Here is a 14,389-nt window from a genome sequence, read left to right on the forward strand (position 1 = left end):
CCAGAACGTGTTGCAACCAGGAATTTCTCAACTGGAGGCAGATTAATCATGACTTGAAAACCAGAAATTTCTCAACTGGAGGCACATTAATCATGACTTGAAATGCAACACATGCTACCCAGACAACATTGTTAGGTGAGTTCTTAGCCAGTGATGAAAAAAGAGTTGTAACGGACCAAAGTCCCTGCTCCTGCCAAGCCAGTCCCTGAGTTGTGTGCTTCAAGGGCTAAATGGATTGAAAGCTTCTCAGCAGAATGTAGACTCTCCATTCAGAAAATGATTTTCACCCAACAATGGTTGCAATGACCCAGTCATATAAGCATCTCTATAAAGCGCCTAAACCCCCTGCATCACCCAACTACAACACCTGTAATGCTATTCATTCTCAATTACTGTTTTAGCTTTCCTAAATTTTCTCTACCTTGCTCTATAAATTGCATATTAGAACTGGCAGGAAACACAGAACATGTTGTTTCCAATCCTTTCAACTAGAGCCTAGAAAAACAATGTCTCATTTAAGATCTCCACCTAGCTAAAGGCAAAAAACAACCAAACACAAAACAAAACAAAACAAAACAAACAAACAAGAAGAGTTTTTCTCTTACTCTCTAACCAGTCTCTTTCCTACCATGTAAGCAGCCCCTGTGTCTGCACTGGGCAGAGGAGGTTTGGTGTTAGATAACCTGTAAAAAATTTTAGAATTGCATAGATTTCTATTTTCCACTTTCATACTTACAAGAGTGCAGATCTAATTTGCTTAAAATAAACCAACCAAACTGCTAAAATGATCCAAAATTAACGTTTGACATGTGTAAAATCATCTGAAGAGGAGGAAGAGAATTCCGGAATTATTTCCTGAATTTTCATCATTGATTCAGGAATATCTATGTCAACTCAACTCATAGGAGATGGCTGCAAATAGTCTCAGAAGTTGCATTTTGGTCAGGCAGCCAGAACTTAATGGGAAGAGGCTGATTTAAAACGTCTTCAAGTTTTTCTAGATTGTATCAATTTGTAATTAGATTGGAGTCGCTTTGATTCAAAATTGTAGTTGGAATTGCTTCTGTTACTCTAATAGTTTCAGCACTTTAATTAAAATTGTTTAGAGATTTATTTGCTTTATTAGAAAAGTTTTGTACCCCTATGGTTTTAACAGTCAATTACACTTTCAAGCAATACCTTCTGCTAACATGTCATTTTGAGTCTCTAAAAGAAAAACAAAACCAAATGGAAAGACAGTACATATGTTGGCAATTCATAAGCAACTGGAATCCAGTCTATGCTAGAAAATCAGATTATTCTTGAGCAAAAGAAATGGGAAGTTAAGGTTTCCAAGTATTGCATAGTTGATGTTGAACATCTTACCAAAAATTTTCTGCAGTGCATCCTTTGGCAAAGGAAATCCAGATCATTGTCATTAGGAAATTTTTATAGTGAATGAGTTATTTATCCATGTAAGGGCACGCGACTGTTTTGTTCACTCTTATCTCGTATAATTTGCCTTTAATCTTTGTCTCCGATCTCCACTCCCACATTTTCAACCTCCATTTTATGCAAAAGAGTCATTGTAACATAGCATTGTATATGAGCTTTTCATATGGTATTTTGTAATAAATCTCATTCTGTCCCCTGCTTTTCTTACTCTGTACTATGCTTGTGAATGAGACGGGCTACAGTGCCCAGTTGAAACACCTGCATGCTTTGGCATATCATGAAGTGAAATCACCTAGGATTTTGCAAGCCCCAAATATCTCTTCTTTAAATTTTATAGGGGCATTTTTATAAACAACTTTCCTTTTTGATGATAACCATTCTGGCAGGTGTGCAGTGATAGCTCATTGTAGTTTTGATTTTCACTTCTCTGATGATGAACTATGTTGAGTATGCCTGTTGGCCATCTGTATGTCTTGTTTGGAAGAATGTCTATTTAGGTCTTCTGCCCATTTTTTTTTACATCAGTTTTTTTTTTTTTTTTTTTTTGGATGTTGAGTTGTATAAGTTGTTTACATATTCTGGATATGAACCAGTCATATCATTTGAAAATATTTTCTCGCATTCAAGCCTATGATGACTGTCTCTCCTTTGCCCACATCTATCCCACTTCTTCTTTCCTAGCTTAAAGTGCAGCCAGTCAGGAAATCTCTAGATCTTTAGCCTTCCAGGTGGAGTCAGACATCAGGCTGCTGTTTCCCAAAGTGCAGGGTATATACATTACCCTCTCCAAGTTGCCCTGTTGAAGTTCTTTCCTTGGTCCTGAACTGAGAGACAGGCACTTACATCTTTTAAAATGTGTTTTAAGGTTATTAATTTTTTAAAAAGTGTAGCATAGTATAAGAATTGACCACAGATTTACAAAGCAGAACAGACAGACTAAAAGCAATTATTAAATAGAAAAACATAATGTATAATACATTGTAAGATATGTAATAAAAATAATATACATTCAGTGGAGAATAAAAGGTACATGTATGTTAAAGGCTAAAATGGCCAAACAAATTGGATAGGTCTTGGGATCTTAGAGGAAAATCATCACACTTAGAAAGAATCATTATAAAACATTCTCAAATTTTGAGATGATAGAAAACCTATCCAAAATTGACACTGAGGGGGAGAAAAAATACTTTTCCCTTGTAGGTTCCTGGCTGAGAGACCCCTGTAATAAAAGACAGATTAACAAGAGAAAAAACAAACAAGTTTCATAACATGTATACCTCCTGTATACAACATAGGAGAGACCCTGGAAAACTGAGTAACTCCCAAAAATGGCCCAAGCCACGACCTTAAATACCACCTCAAGCTAAGGACAAAACAAGATCTTGGAAGGGGGGAGGAATTATGAGAGGTGAACAGCAAAACACAGTAACAAGGGGAAGGTAGTTATGCACAGTTAAGTTGTTGTCTTCTCCATACCTAAAAGTGCCTAGAGATTTAGAGTCATTCTTCTCCTTCTAGTACTACAGAGAGGGAGACTGCCTTACCAATGGAGATTTCCCTTATAAATGTAAACGTCTCGTACAAAATGGTAATTTCTACTCAGTGTTTAGAGCCTTTCCTATGTGTACTGTTTCTTAAAAATAATCAGCCTAAAATAATCATTATGCCAAAGCGTCATATCTTAGGGTGACAAATTTTGCTCCCCTTTGACACCGTTAGTCACAAATCAGAATCTGGATTTGGGCCCAGCTCTAAAGCATATGTTCTAATATTCTGCCTTGAAGAATAAAGAAAAAAATATATGGATTAAACAGCGGGTAAAAAAATCTTCTCATGAGCCTATGTTTATGTCTTCTGTATAAACTAACCAAGACTTTAAGATCAGTAAGCATTTTAAAATCTTTTAATGGTCAAAATACTTTTATTAAGAGCTCAAATGTTTGGCTGTGCTATTTGGCTCAATCACTTCAGACTGACAGCACAGTTATCCCCAAAAGTGCTCAGTAATCAGCCTAAATGCATTTCCCTAATTGTGGAATGCACTGAGTTCAACTTTAAAATACAGGAAGAACTATACCTTGGATCATTTGCAACTTGGGCTCAGGAAATACTTTTGAATGAGGACATTTGCCTTAATAACTTGAGAACACATAAGAATGACTTTGTACTGGAATCTTGCAGCAATTGCAGAACAAGTGGCAGGTATTTTTAACCACCTTCCTATATCCCTGATGATCAGGGCTCCTCTGGAAAGATTTGTCTTTCTGATTCCACCATGCTGTTTATTCAATAATAAAGATTCCAGAAAGAGCTTTTTTTTTTTTTTTCCAGAAAGAGCTTTTAATTGTTAATAAGAATAGTTGGCTCATAGGTGATGTAAATGAAATCAAATTCTGACATGGGTAAAGGAGTAACCAAACAAGTCCAGGAAGAAAACCTCTTCATTACATCCTAATTATTCCTGAAAGCATATCTCGTTATTTTGATGAGAGGGTGGAAATTCAGGGAACGACAACAACTTCTTAAATATTGTTAAAAACAAAATTTAACTGAGTAAATTTGAAGATCTAATTGGGTTTATTCAGTGATTTATGAATCAGCATCATCTTCCCTAGAAAATAGAAAGGATCTCCAAAGAGCTACAGAATGGGAAATGCTTTTAAGGGTAGAAAGGGGATGGAACAAGAAAGTCTTAAAAATGAAAGAATTATTTCCCCAGGCAAGGCCACTTTCCTTTGGGGGAAGGCAGGGGTCTATCAGGTGGATTACCTCATTAATGCTGGCCATGTAATTCCAGATGGTCTGGTTAAATTTCACATTCCTGGGAAAGGTTGAAACTGCAATTAAGTCTTGGTTTGCTGACTGACATGAGACTTGGCACAAGTGACTTCATTTTGAGCCTTTTTTAAAAACACTTCCCGACTTTTGATCAGATTCTCAAACGAATTGAGAGATGTGATCAAAATTTAAGATACCAGTGCCACTTGCAGCTACTGCTCTGGAGTTCTCCCAGTTTTTGATGATCCTCAGTGTGGTATTCACAGGTCATGACTTTTTTTGTTGAATCTCTGATGTAGTCCCAGGTCACAGTTTCAGGTTGACTCTTGTTTTAGTTGATCATTCTCTTCATTCCATTTTTGATGTTCCTGTCTTAAGGAGACCATATACTTGAGCTTAGTGGCTGTAACATGTATTTAAAGCCTTTGAAAGAGTACATTGCACCAGTAGAACTACCATGATTATTATAAACAGAATAATTCCTGATGTCTGGAGTACACTTGGAGGCTAGGGTTGCCAAGACCCAAAGCAGTCAAAATCAGATAAGTCAAAGAAAGAACCCACTGAGGGAGTAGTCTTTTTAAGCTAACTGGTTTGCTCAGTGATCTTATGTAACTGAATTTCAACATCCCCAGAAGTGTCAATCCAGGTACAGCAGGTGATATTGATCACAGCACAGACGACTCTTTGCTCAGCTAAAAGATAATTCAGGGCTAGTGTATTACAAGAACAACTTTGGCCAGTGAGTCTAAGGATTTTCGATGAGCAGCTATTGTTTTAACTATCACCAATACTTTCAAGAGTTAAGGAAGGCTTCCTGATTATAGCATATTTGCAGGCATACCTCAGAGATATTGTGGGTTCAGTTTCAGATCACTTGCAATAAAGTGAATATCACAATACACCAAGTCACATGATTTTATTTGCTTTCCCAGTGCATATAAAATTATGTTTACTCTATACTGTAGCCTATTAAGTGTGCAATAGTATTATGTCTAAAAAAAATGGACATACCTAAATTTAAAAATCTTTTATTTCTAAAAAGTGCTAACCATCATCTCAGCCTTCAGTGAGTTGTAATATTTTTGCAATAGTAACATAGTTTCATTTTAGGTTATGGGAAAAGGCCAAAAATTTAAATGAAATTCTTTTAAATATCTTGTCAGTTTTCAGCTGGGACAAATAATAAATATTTCTGCAGTATTGAGCAACTTTTTTTTTTGAATTTTATTTTATTTGTTTTTTATACAGCAGGTTCTTATTAGTTATCTATTTTATACATATTAGTGTATATATGTCAATCCCAATCTCCCAACTCATCAACCCCGCCTCCCCCAGCCCCTGCCACTTTCCCCGCCTTGGTGTCCATACGTTTGTTTCTCTACATCTGTGTCTCTATTTCTGCCCTGCAAACCAGTAGTATTGAACAACATCTCGAACTCAAGTGATATCCCCAGTAAGGGTGCAAAAGATATTTTATTTTCCTCTTTCTACCTGGTACTACAGACAGAGATCTGGGACAGCTGACTCTTGTAAGAATTCTCACCCTTTGCGAGCTTCTGCTAGTTTTCCCAGGATACCATCTGCAGCTTAGGTACCCACCAAAATTTGGAAAGGTTTTTTTTTTTTTTTTTTTTGTGGTACGCAGGCCTCTCACTGTTGTGGCCTCTCCCGTTGCGGAGCACAGGCTCCGGATGCGCAGACTCAGCGGCCATGGCTCACGGGTCCAGCCGCTCCGCGGCATGTGAGATCTTCCCGGACCGGGGCACGAACCCGTGTCCCCTGCATCGGCAGGCGAACTCTGAACCACTGCGCCACCAGGGAAGCCCTGGAAAGGTTTTTTAAATTAATTTTAATTTTAGTTTTCTTTTGACTATTTCAGGAAATAACTAGCAGTTTACTAGAAAATCCTTCAGAGTCCTGTTGACCCTTGGAGGGACCATACAGTGGCTGTCCTTTAAGGTTAGATATGAGGGTGCCTTTAAGGGTAGATATGACTGTCACTAATTAGGCGACCTTTTATTTACAATATTGTGGTCTCTTTATAATGGAAAGACAATTTAGACAGAATTACTGGAATGTGTACTCAAATGAAAGAGGAGAGAGGAGAGCAGTAGGAGTGACGTCAGTCTCTTGTTTTTTGTTTTGGGTACTTCTTGTGTCTTTAATTTTCATTAGCCTTTGCAACAATTTTTTTAATGAAGCAATTTCAATTATGAAGAATCCCATTCAGTTTGTTACTTTGGGAATCTTATTTTCAAGTGTGCTTTTAAAATGATCTTATTTAATTGGAATGTTCCTCATAACGGCCATGGTAATTTCCCTGAGGGCTGCCGGTAGTTTGGTAGGACCCTTAGCTGCAAATAAGGAGAACCCATATGTCTGTCCAGCCACATCTTGGGGCCCCCAACCTGATGGTTACCAAACTAAGTTCTGAGGAAACAAAACAAAGATCTTGTCTAAAATCTAGATGCTCTGAGTAAGATTTTGTCACTTTCATAGACATTTATACCTTCTAGGACCATAGTTCTTAGACATAAAATAAGCAGGTGTGCTGGAAGGTGGCAGGCTTAACTCTTGAGAATTTAAGGGTCCCATCTTTTATTATTTATTTATTTATCTATTTTAGTGAAGTTTTGGGGGCTCTCAGAGCCAAACTGATACTTAAAAGGTATGCGCTACTGGGTTGGGAATTGTGTGATGTTTTACAGTGTAACCTGTTGCACAAAATTTTTCTTGAGGTTGGTGGGTTACCTAGTGTCAATCTAGCCCACTCTGTGATCAATATATCCTAACACAGGAGTCTTTAGATTAGGTGGTAAGTGCTCTAACAGCTTCTAAATACTCAATCCATGCTCACCAATTTTTGTGGCTTTTTGGCTTTTAAGATTCCCATTGGCAGTAGCCTTTAACTATACAAAAGAAAGCAAATGAACATGTGCATCTTAATATATCAGGTAACCAAGAGATGTTGCTACATCCTGGCCAAGAGAAGGCTCTGGGTTTACCACCACCAACTCCCACCGTGGAAACTTGGACTGGGGAAAGGATGGATTGGGGACTGCGAACTGGGGTCTCTACATTAATGGGGAAGTGTGAACTGCCACTAACAGTTTCCAAGTGGATCTTGGGACAGAATTAAGGGCTAAGAGTTTTCATTAATTAAATTACAATTGTGATCTGGAATAAAGGTTAAGGGCTTGGGCTCCAATCAGAACCATCTGTCAGCTCAAGCTGACCTGCCCTGTGTTGGAAAGTCAATTAGATCAGAAGCTCCATGCAAAGAGAGTGGACCTCAGAAACGAAAGGAACTTACATACGGCCCTTGGAAATGGGGAGAAGACAAAGAACTCAAAAGGGTTCATGGGTGCCATATCTGTGTTTAACAAAATCTGTTAAAAAAACAATATTCAACTAAGTAAATTTGAAGATTTAATTGGCTTTATTCAACAATTCATGAATTGAACAGCATCCCATCTAGGAAATAGAAAGGAGCTCCAAAGAGCGGCAGAAAAGGAAAGGTTTTTATAGTCAGAAAGGGATTGGGGCAAGGAAGTCATAAACAAAAGAAAGGATTATTTCAGGCAAGATGATCTTCCTTTGGGAGACGGCAGGGGTTTATTGGATGGATTACCTCATTAGTGCTGGCCAGGTAATTCCAGACTGACTGGTTAAACGTCTTATTCCTGGGTGAGGCTGCAACTGCAATTAGGTCTTCGTTGCAGACATGGGGCTTAACACAACTGACTCCATTTTGAGCCTGTTGCTTCTTTTTTAAAAATGTACAGGCATACCCTTGTTTTATTGCACTTGGCTTTATTGTGCTTTTCAGATATGGTGTTTTTTACAAATTGCAGGTTTGTGGCAATCCTGCATTGTCAGATGATGGTTAACATTTTTTTTGCAATAATGTATTTTAAAATTAAGGAATGTACATTGTCTTTTTGGATATAATGTTACTGCACACATAATGGACTACAGTATAGTGTAAACATAACTTTTTTATGCCCTGGGAAACAAACAAACAAACAAAATGTGTGATTCACTCTATTGTGGTATTCACTTTATTGCAGTGGTCTGGAACCAAATCCACAATATCTCTGAGGTATGCTTGTATGAGGATATTATTAATATTACAGGTCTGTCATATCATGAGGGAAAAGACTTTTTTAAAAGAAACTCAGAAATCAACTTGATTCTGATTTAGGAATTAAGCCTCTGCTGGTTAAATCAAAAGCTGGAAATTGTGAGAGGCTTCTTATGTTGGATTCAATCAGGAGAGATGGAGTCCAAAAACTAAGGGTTCAATAGTCCAGCTCTAGCATGAGGTTGAGGATGAGCCTAATAGTATTGATGTTATATGGTAGGAAAATGTGTTTAAGAGGGGCTGGGGAGTGGAATTTTATTAGGAATATAGCACTTGCATAGATTGAACTTAATGTGGCCATTTTTGGAAAAAAATAAAAGGGAACATTAAAAAGTAAAATGGGATTATAAATTGGTTCTACCTTGCTGTCTTAGAGGAAAAGGATTGCACTTGGTAAAAGAAAAGAATTAATATAAAGTATTCTCAAGGATGGATTATATTATTGGGATTGGAGAATACCATCAGTAAATATATGGCAAGAAAGAAATAAGAAAACAGGAAGGAAGAACTGGGATAAACAGAGTCTTGAGATACTTATAAACCAAATACAGTGTACAGGAGTGTTTATGTCCTGATTTGGACAAACTAATTGTAAAAAACACATTTATGAGACAATCATGGAGAGGTGAACATTACCTGAATATATGATAATATTAAGGAATTTTTGATTTGCTTGGTGCTTAGATGTGATATTGTGGTTATGTTTTTAAATTGTCTTATGTCTTAAAGTTATATAAGAAGATATTTCTAGATGAAATGATATGATGTCTGGAAGTTTGCTTTTAAACAATCTGTTGGGCTTCCCTGGTGGCGCAGTGGTTGAGAGTCTGCCTGCCGATGCAGGGGACACGGGTTCGTGCCCCGGTCCGGGAGGATCCCACATGCCGCGGAGCGGCTGGGCCCGGGAGCCATGGCTGCTGAGCCTGTGCGTCCGGAGGCTGTGCTCCGCAACAGGAGAGGCCACAACAGTGAGAGGCCCGCATACCGCAAACAAAACAAAACGAAACAATCTGTTGCTGGGTGTGGTGGGATATAAATGAAACAAAATTGGCTATATACTAATAATGATTTATGCTGGACTATAGATATTTGGGGGTTAAAGTATTTTCTCAATTGTTACATTTGAAAACTTCAAAACTAAAATTAAAAAAAAATAACGAATAAGAGATGAAGTAAATCAAACTCAGAGAATTGTAAGTTTTATATTAAGTTTAGGAATAAGTGCTGTAATGATTGTTTGCTATTATATGTGATTTGCTATTATACATGTAAATATATGTTATTTATATGTTTGCTATTTATATGTGATTTTAAGAGAATCTGGCACATTAAAGAAATGGACAGATTAGGCACATGGAGAAAAATGTGTTCAATTCTTTGTTACACAAAATTAGTAAAGGCATTAATTACAGATGCACATAATGATAAGCTTCAATAATTAAAACCAAAGCTCCTATGTTTCTGCCTGTGCCATGCAGAAGAGAAGATATAAAAAGAAGCAAACTGGGTTCCCTGAATTTATAGACTTTATAAACATAGAAGAAGTGATTAAAAACACATCAAACATACCTACTGTGCAAAACAAAATGGTAAGAACCATAACAGAGGTAAAAATGTACCTTGTAGCATGGTATCATGTGAAAGATTTATTTGTATTAGGACTTGATTTGGGGTGTAGAATTTGGTTGTGTGGAATATTGAACAAACTTGGGTTTTCGAGTCAGGCAGAACTGAATTAAAATTACCTTTCCACTATTTGCTGCGAGATTTTGCACACAAAATTTATCTTCAGCATTCTTACTTCTTAAGATTGGTATAATATTGTCACTTTTGTAGTATTTTTGCAGGAATTGTGATGCCATTATCAAGTATTAATACTTAGCAAAGTGCTATTTTCCCTACCTTAAGTTTGTGAACTTCTCTAAAACTCAATTCCTATTTTTTAAGATAAATTTTCCACAATTTTTACACAGGGTCTTAACATACTACATAAAGTAACCACTATTGATAAAATGTATATGCCCTGGATTAAGAGGAAAAACAGAAGCAAATTTCCAAATCTTCCCTCTAGTGTCAAATTTGGGTAATAGCATAGTTCCTACACATTTCTTTTGAAAATAGATTGTGAATATGAAAATACTATTTTAAATAACAGTAAGTGTTTTTCTCTTAAGATTATTAGCTGCATGTTCCCTTCTGGCCACTTAAGGAATTTATTTCATAAAACAGTTAAATTTTAGAGCTGTAAAACAAAAAACACTGCCAGATCTGCAGGAATTCTCATGTAACCATTAAGCATATTTTTATATTAATGGCATAGGTTTCCGGATCTGTGTGTAATCTGAAATATCTAAATACGATTGAGGCAGGAGATAGATGGGCCCCAAGCTAGGCATTTACAACTGGCCTCCTGTTTACATTTCATGGGGCAGGAAAAAGTGGGCTTCAGGTTGGACAGCTACAACTAGTCTCCTGTTTGCATTTCCTGAGACAGGAGATAGGTGGGATCCAGGTTAGACATTTAAAATCAGCCTCCTGTTTGCTCACCGAAATGGAAGTAACAACAGAAGCAGGTTAAATAGCCAGGCTTTGTGTCCTGTGTACCTCTTAAGAAAATAGTCATGGCAGGAACAGAGAGGGGCTAACCCTTGTTTGAGTAAAGGACCAACAGGTCACATATTTCCCATCCTTGGGGCCAGGGAGACACTGCATCTGTGCATAAAGGCTCTTCGGGGGTCAAAAAGGAGGGGGCACCACCCCATAATATGTGATGCTAAGACCATCCCTTAGGCCTCTGGGCTGGAATCCATCTTGGAAAAAAGTTGTGCACGCATGTTGGGGAGGCTAGGGCGGGTCAGGTGGAAAAAGAAACCAGATAATTGGCCAAAGGTAAACAAAGACCCAGAAGAACTGACCTATATAAGTGACTTAACCGCCTCTTCACTGCGCTACTCCTTATTAGGACGGACGCCCACACCCTTTCTCTCTGGGTGTGCATCTCTGCCTTGCTTCTGTCTTAACTGAACAAGCTGTTTCTCTGTGTGCTCTCCCACTTGTTGTTGCGCTATGTCTCTAATAATAAATTTTGCACCTGTTTCTACAGATTTTGCCTCCTTGAGAAATGCATTTTTCACTGGGGGCAAGGGCCAGAGGGTCTGGTGGCTAGGATTCCTGGTTTTCATCCAGGCTACCCAGGTTCAATTCCTGGGCCAGGAAATAAGATCTGCTGCCTTTCTGAGATCATTATTATGTTATTTAAAACTCAATTTTGACTTCAAAATGTTTTTATAGGTGAAGAAACCAAGAATAGGTTATAGTAGATGGAAAATGATCATCACTCTTGAAAGAATTTGAAGAGGTTCAGAACAAGCCTCCCCAAATATGCCACTTTGTTATGTAGACTATTTTGAGCTGAAGGCAGCCACACCCAGCAGACTGTAACAAGGTAAAACAATTTAGATAGGGGGTCTAACTCAGAAAGAGAGCTATTACCAAGAGATAACTTTTTATCTGAATGATCTATCTGTGTGGCAGGACAAACATCAAATTACCAAACATCTGCCCTCCTCGCCCTGTGAGTCACCTCCTCCCATTGAAGCCCCAGGCCCCTATCCTGTTCCTTAGCCCAAGATAGCATATAAGCCTCAATTGTCTGCCTTGTCCTTCGGTTTCATTGTCTTTGTGGGGTCCCCATATGTACATAATTAAATTTAGTTTTCTCCTGTTTATATGTCTTATGTCAGTTTAATTATTAGACCAGTCAAAGAACATAGAAGGGTAGAGGAAATTTTTTTATCTCCTGCAGTTCTGTGCTTCAATCAGTGCATCTTGTAGTTATAGACTGAAATGTCATTATATCAACTTTAGGCATGAAATTACCATTAAGATTATTAAGATAATATCACAAGCAAAAATTTTTCTCTTTTATTTCAACTGTTTCTTTGTTTCATATCTGGATAAACTGAAGTTGATAATGAAACCGAGCAGGACCCCGTGGGGCTCCTGGGCATGGAAGCCTTTCGGTACACCATTTCTTGTTCGCTGGAAATAGGCTTTAGCCTCCATGACCTTCCCTGAGTTCCAAAGGGCAAGTTCAAACAGTTGTTAATCAGGGAAGGGAGGGGATGCAGAGACAAGGGAGGGGCAGTCAAGAAACAATAGTGCAGCCTTGGGACAGGATCCTGGTCCTGCCTCAAGGGATACGTATAACAATATCTTTGAGCTCTTCTGCAGAACTAAAACCCTGAACAAATGGAAGATGTTAACTACTTGAAGCACTCTTCATTCCAGAGGGAAGGTCACAGCTTGAGAACCTTGAGAATCACAGAAGCTCATCAGGAGACCACCTGAGTCCAGATTAAAGGAGTGAAGCCCTGCAGGCGCCCTGATCCTTATCAGCAACCCCGCCCTTGAACCATTGCTATAAAACTCCTCACCAAACCCTCCCCCCACATCGGGACACACAGTTTTGAGGGCACAAGCCCACTCTTTCCCCCTTTTGTAACCAAGCGGGACCCTATGGGGCCTTCCCGGGACGGGCCTTCCCCCATATCCTCTGTTAGCTCCTCTCTGAAGTACCTAGATAATAGTATTTGATGCACAATTCCTGAGTTGTTTTGCAGATGTGAACCGCTCCCCCCAAAATAAAATGTAAGATGTTAACTACTTGATGACCATGAGCATATAGCCCCAGGCCTCCTGGAACCTAGGGATTGATAATGTTAACCCCTGTGACACTACCCTGTTATCTCACCATCAGCCAATCAGAGAATTGTGTCCAAGCTGATCTGCTTTGCCGAACCCCTTCGGGGAGTTTGGGGCTTTTAGGGCATGAACCACCCATTTCCTTGCATGGCCTTGCAATAAACCTTTCTCTGCTCCAAATTCCTACGTTTCAGTTTGTTTGGTCTCAGTGTACATTGAGCACACGAACTTGCATTAACACTTTGCCTGGCAAAGCAATAAAGTTATTCTTTCTACTTCACCCAAAACTCTGTCTCAGAGATTCAATTTGGCACCGGTGCACAGAAGCCGAGTTTTCGGCATCAATAACAGCTAAGGTTCGTCTGAAATAGAAGTATAAAAGCCACAAAGCTGAACCACATTATAAGATATGAGAAGTGTCTCTAATAAGAAATATGTTACTTACCAGAGTCAATGACATAAAGATTACAATAGGTATAAGTATTTAGAAATGTGAGTTTCTGATTATAAAGCCTAGCCAAAGGAAAGCAAATCAACAACAGCATAACACAAGGTGTCTTCTTAATAGATTTAGAACAGAGATTGTGGGACTCGAGGGACATTGTTCCAGCTAATGATTAAGAACTCTCCAGACAATAGGGGCTTCTTAGACAATGGGTGAATTTCCAGGATGTCCGGCCCCCTTCCGAGAAGGAGGGAGATAACAAAATGTAAAAAAGGTGTCTGTCAAAGACCAATCAGGCAGCTGGGGAGAAGGAGGGAGATAACAAAATGTAAAAAAGGTGTCTGTCAAAGACCAATCAGGCAGCTGGGGACAAGTTCCCTCTCTGGTCCGAGCCTAAGCCGGGACCAATCAGCAGGAGAACACAACCAAATCTATAATTTACATACGGGGAAGTGGAAACCTATAAAACTGACATATTCGCGCCCAAAAGGGTTCCTTCTTCGACCTCCTGCGTGAGGACCAAGGAACCCCGGTGCACCGGCCTTCAATAAACCTCTTGCGTTTTGCATCGACTTCCGACTCTTGTTGTTTCCTGGGCGAGTCGAAACTCCTAGGAGACCGCGCAGGTCTAACATTTGGGGGCTCGTCCGGGATTCCACTCGCCCCGGACCACAAGAACATCGGGAGTTGGAGGTACCAGGTAAGCTCGAGCTTGATTGTCTGTTTGTCCCTTGTTCTTTGTGGGCCATTATCGGAGGAAAGCCGTAAGAATCGGCTTATTATGGAATCTGTATCGGACCTCTGGCTAGGCAGACGTGCTAATAGCCGGCGTCCATGAGCCCTAGGGGACGCCCTAGTGGCTCATCTGGAAGGAGAGGCAA

This window comes from Delphinus delphis, chromosome 16, assembly GCF_949987515.2.
Source record: "Delphinus delphis chromosome 16, mDelDel1.2, whole genome shotgun sequence".
Taxonomy (NCBI): Eukaryota; Metazoa; Chordata; class Mammalia; order Artiodactyla; family Delphinidae; genus Delphinus; species Delphinus delphis.